Here is an 11,222-nt window from a genome sequence, read left to right as displayed (position 1 = left end):
AGCAGAGCCGGGCTGTCCTAGGCTTCAGCTCTGCCTGGCCTCTCTTTTCTCATCTCTCAAATGATGCACACTCAGAAAGGTCAGTGGTATAAGGCATGAGGGGAGGGTTCCAAAGGCAGAGAGCACAGGGCTTCTTCCCCAGAGAGGACCTTGGCAAGTCACTCAGCCTTTCTTAGCCTTAGCTCCCTGGTCTGCAGTATGGGGCAGGAGCCCTGGCTAGCAGCACCTGTCTGAAGCACTGGGGTCAAAGGGAAGTTGTGAGCATCTAGCAATCTGGCCCCTCTGTGATCCTGGTGACTTTCTGTTGTATCCCTGTATCCCCTCTCTCCCAATCACCGCCCTCCCTGGCCAGCCAGCAGAGCTTTCCTTTTTATGTCCAAAAACACAGCTTGAACCTTGAATCTTGAATTCAACCACCTTTTGCAATCTCCACTTCCCTGGTCCAGCCACCATCATCTCTCATCCTCCGTTGCCATGGCCTTCTCTCTGGACTCCGTTTTTCTCTTGGTCTTTCGCATCCATCCTCCACACAGCTATAGCCAAAGGGATGGTTCCAAAAGGCCAAGTGGATCATGTCATTCCTCTGCTTAAAGCACTACAGCGACTCCATCACACAAATCTTCTGAGTCTGTCCCCTGGACTTCAGGATCGGCTGGGGTGACTTTCAGGTCCTCTCTTTCAGACCCTCTGTACACAGTGGGGATTAGCGCCTAACCCATGTCACACAGCAGCAACGCAGTGGCCCAGCCACGCCAGAACCTCGTGTCCCGTCTCCCCGTCCTGCCTGGGGACGGGGGCGCATGAGATCCCGGGAGGGTGTGGGTGTCCTTATGCCTCTTGGAAATTCCGGGGAGAAAGGCGCCTTCGCGGGCCGTAGCTCTTCTGGTCCAGGACAGAGCCTGCGCGTGGGTAAGTCTGGGGTTAGGGAAGGAGCGAGCGCAAGGTGGTGCGGGGGTCGGGCTCGGGGGCGGGGGAGGAGACTTGAGTCACGAAATGACAGAATGCAGGAAGGAGGCGAGGGAGGGATTAATCCACGAACATCATCTGAGCGCCTACTGTGTGCCACTCACGGCTTGGGCACTGGGGACTCGGCCAGGAATATGGAGAATCCGGCTGTGCCGCTGCAGGACGCGGTCTGAACCCGAGCCTGAGTCAAACACATGCAACGCAAAGTTGCAGTTTTGACAAATGTTCGGAAGGAGAACGCGATACCCGTGCCATAAGACCTTGCGATATCTGAGCTTCGCCTAATTCCGGCGCCAGGAAACATGTGTAAATCAGTGTGAATGTGCGGGATTGACTGTTTAGTGCAGAAAACGCACGAGGGAATGTGAGCAGAAAGGCAAGGCTACTTGCAGGTATGCAAGATTCAAAGCCGCCGTGAATAGTAAATGCATGCACAATGAATGCACGTCAGAGGCACGAACGCAGGAACGGCGAGGCAGTCCTCCTCCGCCTGTCAGATTGTCTAACGCGCTGCTAGCGCCCTCTACTGTCTCCTAGGCGCCTCGCTCCTCTCCTGGTCGCATCTCGACCCGCCCCTCGAAATAGCGCAAATACCCACCAGCTCCTCCCAGCGCCGCGAGAGAACAAGGCCCAGGCCCATGGTTATCGTTACGCATGCGCACAGTGTAGGCTTACTGAAGAACTTGGCTTGCGACTTGTTCTGCAAGTGGTCAGGATGGCCGAGCGGTCTAAGGCGCTGCGTTCAGGTCGCAGTCTCCCCTGGAGGCGTGGGTTCGAATCCCACTCCTGACAAGCTTTTTTTTTTCCCGCCAATAAACCGCCGGTGTAAATGATGTTTTACAACTTTGGATAGCATTTTTCTGATCTTTTTATAAATCAAGTATTTTCTTCTTCACAATTTTTCTTCTAATGAGATTTTTAACTTTGGACTATAAAGAGGAAGTCCTGCTCTCTGTACGGCAGAACCTTAGGAGAACGTACGCCCTTTCCTTAGAAGAGCCTGGAGAGGGAAAAAACGCAAAAGTGAACTTGCTGTCAGGAGTGGGATTCGAACCCACGCCTCCAGGGGAGACTGCGACCTGAACGCAGCGCCTTAGACCGCTCGGCCATCCTGACCCGCCGAAGCAGCTTCTATGGGGTCTTATGTAGTTTCTAAAACAATGCACCACAGTTCGAGAATTATTAAGTTGTAGGGTTCCAGGCAGTTTTCTACAGACAACCACATAAACCCTACCGTCTACATCTAAAATCTACCGGTGTTGTTAAGACTTAGCGTTATTTTTAAACTGCTTCACTTTTTTTACTATTTACATTTTTTAAATGGAAACTGTAGCCTGAGCAGAAAAGGAAAATCATTCCCTTGCCATCAGTAGAAAATAACCATCAAAATAAATACAATGGAAACGAAACTATATTATTAAAATTCCAGCCACTTGCCAAGGCTAGGAAGTTTCGATATTATTTTTAACGACTAATACTATTCGTAGAAAGGATGGAAACTACTGTTGGGCCCCTGGGGAAAAGGGGGAGGGAGTTAGATGATTTTTTTTTGGAAGACGAGGTGCTCTCTGATGGACTTTGCCATGGCCGCCTCAGGTTGGGAAGCCGCAGACAGGCAGGCAGTGGGATCCCGTTCCGCAAGTGTTTAGCTGGAGCCTCATCCAGAGAAAGTTGGCTTTTATACCTTGTTAGTAAACCGAACTAGGGAAAACTTGAAGGCTTGGAGAGGAGACAATTCCTTGTGAAGTGCACAAGGAATCGGGAGTGTGTCTATCTGTCCTTCCTGCTCCAAGACCTGGGGCTCAAGGTGGACGTGCGGTGGTGGGTATCTCTAAGTACCTCATATACGTGGAATCATATGATATTTATCCTTTTATGACAAATTATTTCACTTCGGATAATGCCTTCAAGGTTCACCCATGCTGTAGCATGTGTCAAAATTTCTTTCCTTTTTTAAGGCTGAATAATATTCTGTTGCATGTATATACTACATTTTGCTTATCGATGCATCTACCAATAGACACTTGGGTTGCTTCTACATTTTAACTAGTGTGAATAATGCTGCTGTGAACATGGGTGTGCAAATATCTCTTTGAGATTCTGCTTTCAATTCTCTTGCATGTATACCCAAAAGTGTAATTGCCGGATCATATGGTAACTGATGGAGTTGGTGAACCCTGGAGTCCTTAAGAGGGGAGTCACAGGAAGGGGAACTCTGGGTACAGTTTGGAAGGGTCAAGGGAGACTAGAAGTAGGGGCAGCTCCCAGCAGCAGGGCCCTGAGCCAAAGCAGGGAGAGGAACAGTGTTGACACCCCTGTGGCTGGAGCTGGATTGGAAGGAAGGCTGAAGAAGTTCCTTCAGAGTTCCTTCCTTTCCTGTTTCTTCCTCCTATGTCACCTCCTCTAGGAAGCCTTCCCTGATGCTTCTTTTCCTGAACCAGGTTTCTGGCTTCTTCTGTGTTCCCATAAGTTCCTGGGCTGACCCCTCAAAGCACGGGGATTGGAATGGCCTTTTTAGGTGTATGTGCCTTCCCTACCCCGCAAACTGAGCTCTTAAATGGCCAAAGTTTGCAAGTCTTGTTTGACGCCAAAATCCCCAGGATCTAGGACACAAAGATGTGGAGAAGGAGCTAAATGAGTGCAGGCTGAAAAATGAATGAGTGAGACAGCAGAATAGGGGCTAGGCGGGGGGCAGGACGTCCTGGAAATGCCTCCCCAGACTTCCTCGTGCAGGTGGGGAGAATGAGTTTACTCAAGCCTTTGCATGGTCACATCTCTCAGGAATTTAAGCCATGGAGGCCTGAATAAATAGTTAATTCTAATGTCCTCTCTTTGGAGCTCCCACCCCAAACTTTAGTCCCAGTTCCAAGAGGCAGGAGGAGCCAAGCAGAGAAAATAACCAAACCCCAAGTCTGATTGTGCCTCCTGCTGGGCCAATAAGTAACTGGCCCAGAGGCTGGCAGGTCCATGGTAGCACCTCGCCCCGCCTCCTATGTCCTGGCCGCATCTCTCAACAAAGAGACATCGCAGAGGCCATCAGCCCATGCTACTCAGCATCCCGATGCCCACCCTTTGCTCTTGTGTCATCCACCTGGCATGCCTCCTTCTCAGATTGCTCCTTTCAAGGCTCTGTTTGAGTGGTACCTCCACCCTGAAGCTCTCATATCTTCGCCCTACCCCAGGAAGTTCAGAATGAGTGTTTGTCTAGAATTAATAGAGCCCTCCAAAGCTGTTGGCTCTGTAATTGTCTGGTGCACCCAGTTCTGACCTAGACCTTGGATACCCCATAAGGGGGATGCTCAGTAACAAGAAAAGCCACCTGGCCCTACACGTTGACTCACTGTGTAACCTGAGCTGACTCCTGCCCACTCTCTGAGATGGACAGATGTCCCGGCGGTGACAGGAGGGAGTCAGACTGGATCACTGCGTCTCACAAACTTCAGGCATTTGTTACCTTGCTTTTCCCATCTATATAGCATTCGTGCACTTAAAAATATTTTTTAACTAAAAAAAATGTTTAATCTTTTTTTCTTTAATTGTGATAACATAAAATTTACCACTTTTAAGCAAACGATTTAAAGCTGAAACTCTGTTCCCATTAAACACTCCTTACTCCTCCTCCCTTGGCAGCCCTTAGCAGCCACCATGCTACTTCTGTTTCTGTGAATCTGACTACTCTTGCTACCTCATATTGGTGGAATCATACAGTATTTGTCTCTTTGCGACTGGCTTCTGTAACTGGATAACACCTTCAAAGTTCATGCTGTAGGATGTGGCAGAATTTTATCCCTTTTGCGGGTTGAATAGTATTCCACTGGATGTGTATACCACATTTTGTTTATATGTCCATCCATTGGTGGACACTTGGGTGGCTACTACCTTTAGGCTATTGTGAATAATGCTAAACACGGGTATGCAAACATCTCTTGGAGACCCTGCTTTCTTTCGGATATATACCCAGCAATGGAATAGGCACTGTAATTCTGTTTTTAATTGATTGTGGAAGTGCCGTACTGTTTTCCACAACAGCTGCATCATTTTACACTCCCGCCATTAGTGCTCGATGGTTCCCGCTTCTCCACATCCTCACCAACCCTCGTTATTTCCTTTTTCTTTCCCCTTTCTTCCTTCTTTCTTTCTTTTTTTCATCCATCCTTCCTCCCGCCCTCCTTTCTTTTCTTTTCCTTTTTCTTTTCTTTTCCTTTCTTTTTCTTCCTTTTCCTTCCTTCCTTCCTTCCTTCCTTCCTTCCTTCCTTCCTTCCTTCCTTCTTTCCTTCCCTTCCTTCCTTCCTTCCTTCCTTCCTTCCTTCCTTCCTTCCTTCCTTCCTTCCTTCCTCCTTCTCTCTCTCTCTCTCTCTCTCTTTCTTTCTTTCTTTCTTTCTTTCTTTCTTTCTTTCTTTCTGTATCAGCCATCCTAATCAATATGAGGTGCTAGCTCATTGTGATTTTGATTTGAATTTCCTCAATCATTAGTAGTGGTGTTGAGCATTTTTTCATATGCTTATTGGCCATTTGCATATTTTCTTTGCAGAAATATCTATTCAAATTCTTTGCCCATTTTTTAAATGGGCAGTTTTTGTTGTCATTGTTGGCTTGTAGGGGTTCTTTATATATCCCAAATATTAACCCCTTATCAGATACATGACTTGCAAATATTTTCTCCCATTCCGTGGGTCACCTTTTCACTCTATTTAATTGTGTCCTTTATGCGCAGAAGCTTTAATTTTGATGGCGTCCAATTATACTTTTGTTGCTTGTGCTTTTGGTGTCATATCTTAGAATTCATTTCCAAATCCAACGTCATGAAGTTTTCCCCTGTGTGGTCTTCTAAGTGTTTTATACTTTTAGGTCTTATGTTCAGGTCTTTGATTTATTCATTTTGAGTTAATAATTTTCATATATGGTGTAAGGTAAGGTCCACCTTCATTTTTTGTATGTGGATATCCAATTTTCCCAATACCATTTGTTGAAAGAGTGTCCTTTCCCCATTGAGTGGTCTTGACACCTTTGTCGAAAATCATTTGACTAAATAAATATGCAAGGATTTTTGTGCGGTTTTTGAAAACTAAATATTTTCTTTAAGCAAACTGATTTTTGAACTGCAATAAATGTATTGAAAAAGGAAACCTATAATTTGTCTATAATAGAAAACTTGCATCGTGACCCCTAAATGGAAGGTCACAGTAAAAATAAACACAATGAGAACAAACCACTGTCATTAAATTCTAGCCAGAATCTTTGTTTGCTAAAAAAAGATCAATGGAATTAGATGTTAAACACGTTAGCACCAAAGGAAGCTTTCTCCTTGGCATAATTGGATTGAAAGCAAAGTTAAAAACAAAATGTTTCTAATAAAGCATTTCAAGTATTCAATGACTGCCCTGGGACCATCGAAAACCATCCCACATCCCACACAAGGGTCTTTCCCAGGGAGATGCACGGCCCTTGGGTCCTAAAGGGGTTCTTGTCAATGATCCCCATTCCCCAAGCCTCTTCCATCACTGGCCCTACATTCTGGGGGTGCAGTGGGAACTGCGATGGACTGAAAGTTGCTCTGGCACCCACCTCCTGCCAGGGCTGGATGAGGGAATAGAGGTAGGAAGGGGCAGGAGCAGCCGGGGAGGCTGGGCCTGGGCGGGGAATACCCAGGCAGGATTGCCTCTCAGCATCCCTGCTGGGGATAAAGATGCAGATGTGGATTCTAGTTCTACTGATGCCTCTAATTCCATGTGTCACCCTGTGCAAGTCACTGCCCTTTTTCTAGCCTTGGTTTAGTCATCTCTAAAGCCAGTGATGAGCAGCCATGTGGGAAAACAGTTTTGCAACGTCTTATAAATTAATGATATACCTACCATATGATCCAGCAATTCTACTCCTAAGTACTTAGCCAAAAGAAATGAAAACATTTGTTCACACACAAAAAACTCCTGCAATATCAATGTTCATAGCAGTTTTACTCCTAGGGGCCCAAACTGAAAAGAACCTAAATGTTCATCAGCTAGTAAACAGATCAAGAAATTGTACAATATCATTATAATGGAATACATTCAGCAATTAAAAACAAACAATCTACTGGCATGCTCAACAACATAGATGAATTTCAAAAGCTTTATGTTACAATCAAGAACGTTTCCAATCCACTACTATATTAGTTTCCTCTTACTGCTGTAAGAAATTATCACACACTTAGTGGCTTAAAGTAACTCCAGAACTATATAATAGAGCCTTAAGGGGCTAAATCAGAGTGTCAGCAAGGTCGGTTGCTTCTGGAGGCTCCAGGCAGACTTTGTTCCTTGCCTTTTCGACTTTAAAGGCTGCCGGCATTCCTTGGCTTCTGGCTGAATCCTAGCGATCTCTATTTCTGTGCCCACACTACTTTCTCCTCCACTGTTATCAAATTTCCCTCTGATTCTTTCTTATAAGAACATTTGTAATTACATTTAGGGCCCACCTCGATAATCCAGGATAATCTCTTGATCTCAAAATCCTTAATCACATCTGTGAAATCCCTTTTGCTGTAAAAGGAGTCTATGGCCATGCTACCCTGAACAAGCCCAATCCCGTCTGATCTTGGGAGCTAAGCAAGGTCGGGCCTGGTTAGTACTTGGTATGGAAGACCACCTAGGAAGACCATGTGCTATAAGTGTAAAAAAGAAAAAAAAAAGCTATAAAAGGTAACATCCACAGGTACGGGGGTTCGGATGGCACAACTATGTAATGTATGACTCGTTTATATGACATTCTAGAAAAGGCAAAACAACAATTATAGAAAACAGACTGGTGGTTGCTTGGGGCCTGGGTGGAGGTCACCATGGCACATTTTGGAGTGACCAAAATGTTCCCTATTTTAACTTTGGTGGTGGTGACATAACTGTACACATTTCTCAAAATGACACAGAGTGGGAGAGGCAAAGGAAAACAATAGCGACATATAAAATTGGCAAAAGACAAGCATCCAAAACATAAAAGGAGCTCATGTAATTAAAAAAACAAACAAATCCAGACAGGGCTGCGATGTTAAAGGGAGCACTATAAATCACAAGACCCCGTCACTCCTGACAGCTGTGGAGTTCCGGGCGGTCCCCAGACCACCTTCAGGTTCAATAATTCAGCAGCAGGAAGGACTCACGGAATGTCCTGCAAACTGGATACCCACAGTTCCAGTTTCTTACAACTAAAGGACACAAATTGAAATCAGCCAATGAAAGTGCACATATGGGCGATGCAAATGTTCTGGAATTAGTGGCTGTGGGTCACTACAGTGAATATACTAAAAACCAGGGACTTGTATAATTTTTTTAAGTGCGAGTTTTAAGTTCCAAACGTGGAGCTTCTGCTGTCCTCCCCCAGGGAATCAGGAACTCCATGCATTGGTTTCCCAGCACCGATATGTGACCATACACATGGAGCATTGCCAACTAGGTAAGCTCACCACCTTGGCGCCCAACGTCTTTGTTGGGGCTCCATCATGGAGCCATGACTGACAGTCCAAACAGTTTCTAGCTGATACCATTTGCCCTCACCCTAAACCGCACTGTTAGTCTATCTGGCGTGGCCAGACTCCACCCTAAATCACAGTTAGACTATCTGGTATGGCCACGTCCCACCCTAAACAAAGACATTTCTATCAGGCCTGACATTCCATGGGCTTAGATAGTACCTCCCAGAAGCTGAGGGCAAAAGCCAGACCTCTCTTTGGGCAAATTTAAATTCTTTACTACACAAGGGCAAATGAGTCAAATTTTAAACTCGCAGAAAAAGTAGTATGAATGGCCGATAAGTTTAAGGAGAAACTAGGCCCTACCAGTGAAGTATTAGAAAATGCAAATGGAAATAATGAGACTTTTTAAAAATGCTCATCACAAATACCCATTGGGGTGGATAAATAGTTAAGCTCTTTGACACTGAGTGGGGGTGTCAACTAACACAGTCTTTTGGAGCAATTTGGCAGTATGTATAAAAAAACAAATGTGCAAATACCTTTTAATTTAGTGGTTCTTCTTGGAAGACTAGATCCATAGTCTCACATACGTGTGCAAAGATGTGCAAATAAGAATGCTTATATAATATTATAAGGAACTACTGGAAACCGCTTAAGCGTCCACCAATGGTGGGAGGGATAAAAATTATGTAATAGCTATTTTATTAAATATTACCTGACGTGTAAAAAGAATGAGGCCAGACTTAATGTGCTGTAATGGAGAAATTTCCAAAACAGAACTTATGTTAGGTGGGGTCCAGTTGGATGGCTCACACCTCTGTCCCTCCAAGGTACGCCTACATCCCCACTGCCTTCCAGCATGCCCTGCCCACCCCAAGGGAGGGTGGGCCCTGCACACAGGAGGGGCTTGTCCAGAGTAGGGAGGCTTCGTAGAAGTGAGAACTGGGACAAGATGCGGGCTGCAGGTGATCTGCTTTGCTATGGCCTGCTCAGATCCCAAGGAGGAGGGGAGGGGCTCAGCCATCACCCATGCATACCTTCACCTCCTCGTCCTGGTTCTCTGCTCCTCCACCCCACCCCAAGAACCCAGGGCTCCCCTGGCGCCAGTGGAGACTCTGTGTGGGTGGCTGGTCTCAGCCTGAGGACAGGTCCCTTCCCATTGTTTGTGACTAGGGGGCGAGCGATGTTGGTTTCCAAGAAAACATCAAAGTCAAAAACAATACAGTGATTGAGTCTTGCTTGCTGCCATTTGAAAGGAATGAAAGTGGGATTAACCAAAAAACAAAATCCAAACCCAAACCCAAACAAAACCACTCTACTGTTTTAGAATCTGCCTCAGAAACAATCGCCTTATTGTCTACTGTGTCATAATAAAATTAAGGGTTTATCCAAGAGTTTTGTTCTGCACATGGGGCTCAAACAGAAAGGGGAGAGGCTGGTCTCTGGGTAACTATTTTGCAACTACCAAGAAACACTCCTTATTTCCTGAGTAGCTACAGGCGGGGCCCGGGCATGGATTCAGGTGTGTTGGGGCGAAGTGGTTAAACATCCAGATCAGCATCAGCCAGCGGTTGTTTTCAAATCAGATCTTGCCTCTCTCCTGCTTGAAACCCTCCAGGCTTTACAACAAAACGTTAACCTCCTCCATTACCCAGCAGGCTGAATGACCACCCCAAAATATCAGACCCTGTCGCTGCGAACTGTGAATTTCACTTTATAAACAAAAAGGGTCTTTGCTGATTCAATTCGTGTTTGTGATATGGGGAGATTATTTTGGATTACCTCCCTCCGCGGATTGGGATTAACCCGATCACAAGTGTCGATCACAAGTGTCGGGGACAAGAGAGAGCCGCGGAGAGATGTGATACATACAAAAGAGCGGGCAAGGTGATCGCGGAAGCAGAGCTTGAGGTGATGAGGTCACGAGTCAGGGAACCCCAGCAGCCACCACCAGAAGCTGGAAGAGCGGGGGACAGACGATCTCCCAGGGCCCCCGAGGGAGAGCGGCCACTTTGATTTTAGCTCAGTGAAACTGACTTTAGATTTCTGGCCTCTCGAACTGCGAGGAAATACGTTTCTGTTCTTTTAAGCCGCCGAGTTTGCGGCAATGCGTTCCAGCGGCCAGGGGAAATGAATAGAATCATCTAAATAGCCCTTTGTGACCTGTCCCTGCTCACGTGTCACCCTCGCTCACTTTGCCATGGCCACAGTGGATCTTCTTTCTGTTCTTTCAACTGTCCAGCTGCCCCTACTAATGAGTCAGGTGTCTGCAAAAATGTCACCTTCTCTGAGAGGTCTTCTTTGATGACTCTTATCAAAAATTGCCTCGGACACATCCCCCTGTTTATTTTAGCCATAGCGTTTGTCACTATCTGCAGTTTTTTTTTCTCCCCTAGTTTACTTCTTGTCACCCCACAAGAAAGTGGGGTCCAAGAAGGGCTTGTCTGCCTCATTCCCTGCTGTGGGTCTCAGGGCCCCGGACTGGGCCTGACAAAGTGGGTGCTCGGCAAACATTGGTTGGGGAACGAAATAATGTGTGCAGGCCTTTGTATTCCGAGGGTGTGTGTGTGTTTCGGGGTACAGGTGCGGCGATGAAACCCTAAGTCCAAATCATGCCCCGCCTTTTGAGTGCCCCTGCTCCCCTGCTCACTGCCCGCCAGGAGCTTCGTTTATTCCGCACAGCCGTTCTGTGAGGCCAGGTCCGTTCATACCCTTATCGATACGACAGACAGGGAAACTGAGGCTCAGCGATCTTCTAAGTTACTGCTCGGGTCTGTTCAGACCTGCAAATCACATCGATTGAGTCACATGCACC

At 46.3% G+C, this 11,222-nt stretch overlaps 2 non-coding genes across 2 annotated transcripts; one reads left to right on the top strand and one right to left on the bottom strand.

Annotated features, from left to right (window-relative positions):
- Window positions 1-1,675: 1,675 nt before the first annotated feature.
- On the top strand, window positions 1,676-1,758 carry TRNAL-CAG. Its single transcript has one exon. It is a non-coding gene; the product is annotated as a tRNA-Leu (tRNA).
- Window positions 1,759-1,999: 241 nt separating this feature from the next.
- Window positions 2,000-2,082, bottom strand: TRNAL-CAG. Its single transcript has one exon. It is a non-coding gene; the product is annotated as a tRNA-Leu (tRNA).
- Window positions 2,083-11,222: the final 9,140 nt, after the last annotated feature.

Source organism: Rousettus aegyptiacus, unplaced genomic scaffold (assembly GCF_014176215.1).
Source record: "Rousettus aegyptiacus isolate mRouAeg1 unplaced genomic scaffold, mRouAeg1.p scaffold_m13_p_14, whole genome shotgun sequence".
NCBI classification, from domain to species: domain Eukaryota; kingdom Metazoa; phylum Chordata; class Mammalia; order Chiroptera; family Pteropodidae; genus Rousettus; species Rousettus aegyptiacus.
Note: the sequence above shows the minus strand (reverse complement) of the source record. Positions and strands in the feature narration are given on the sequence as shown.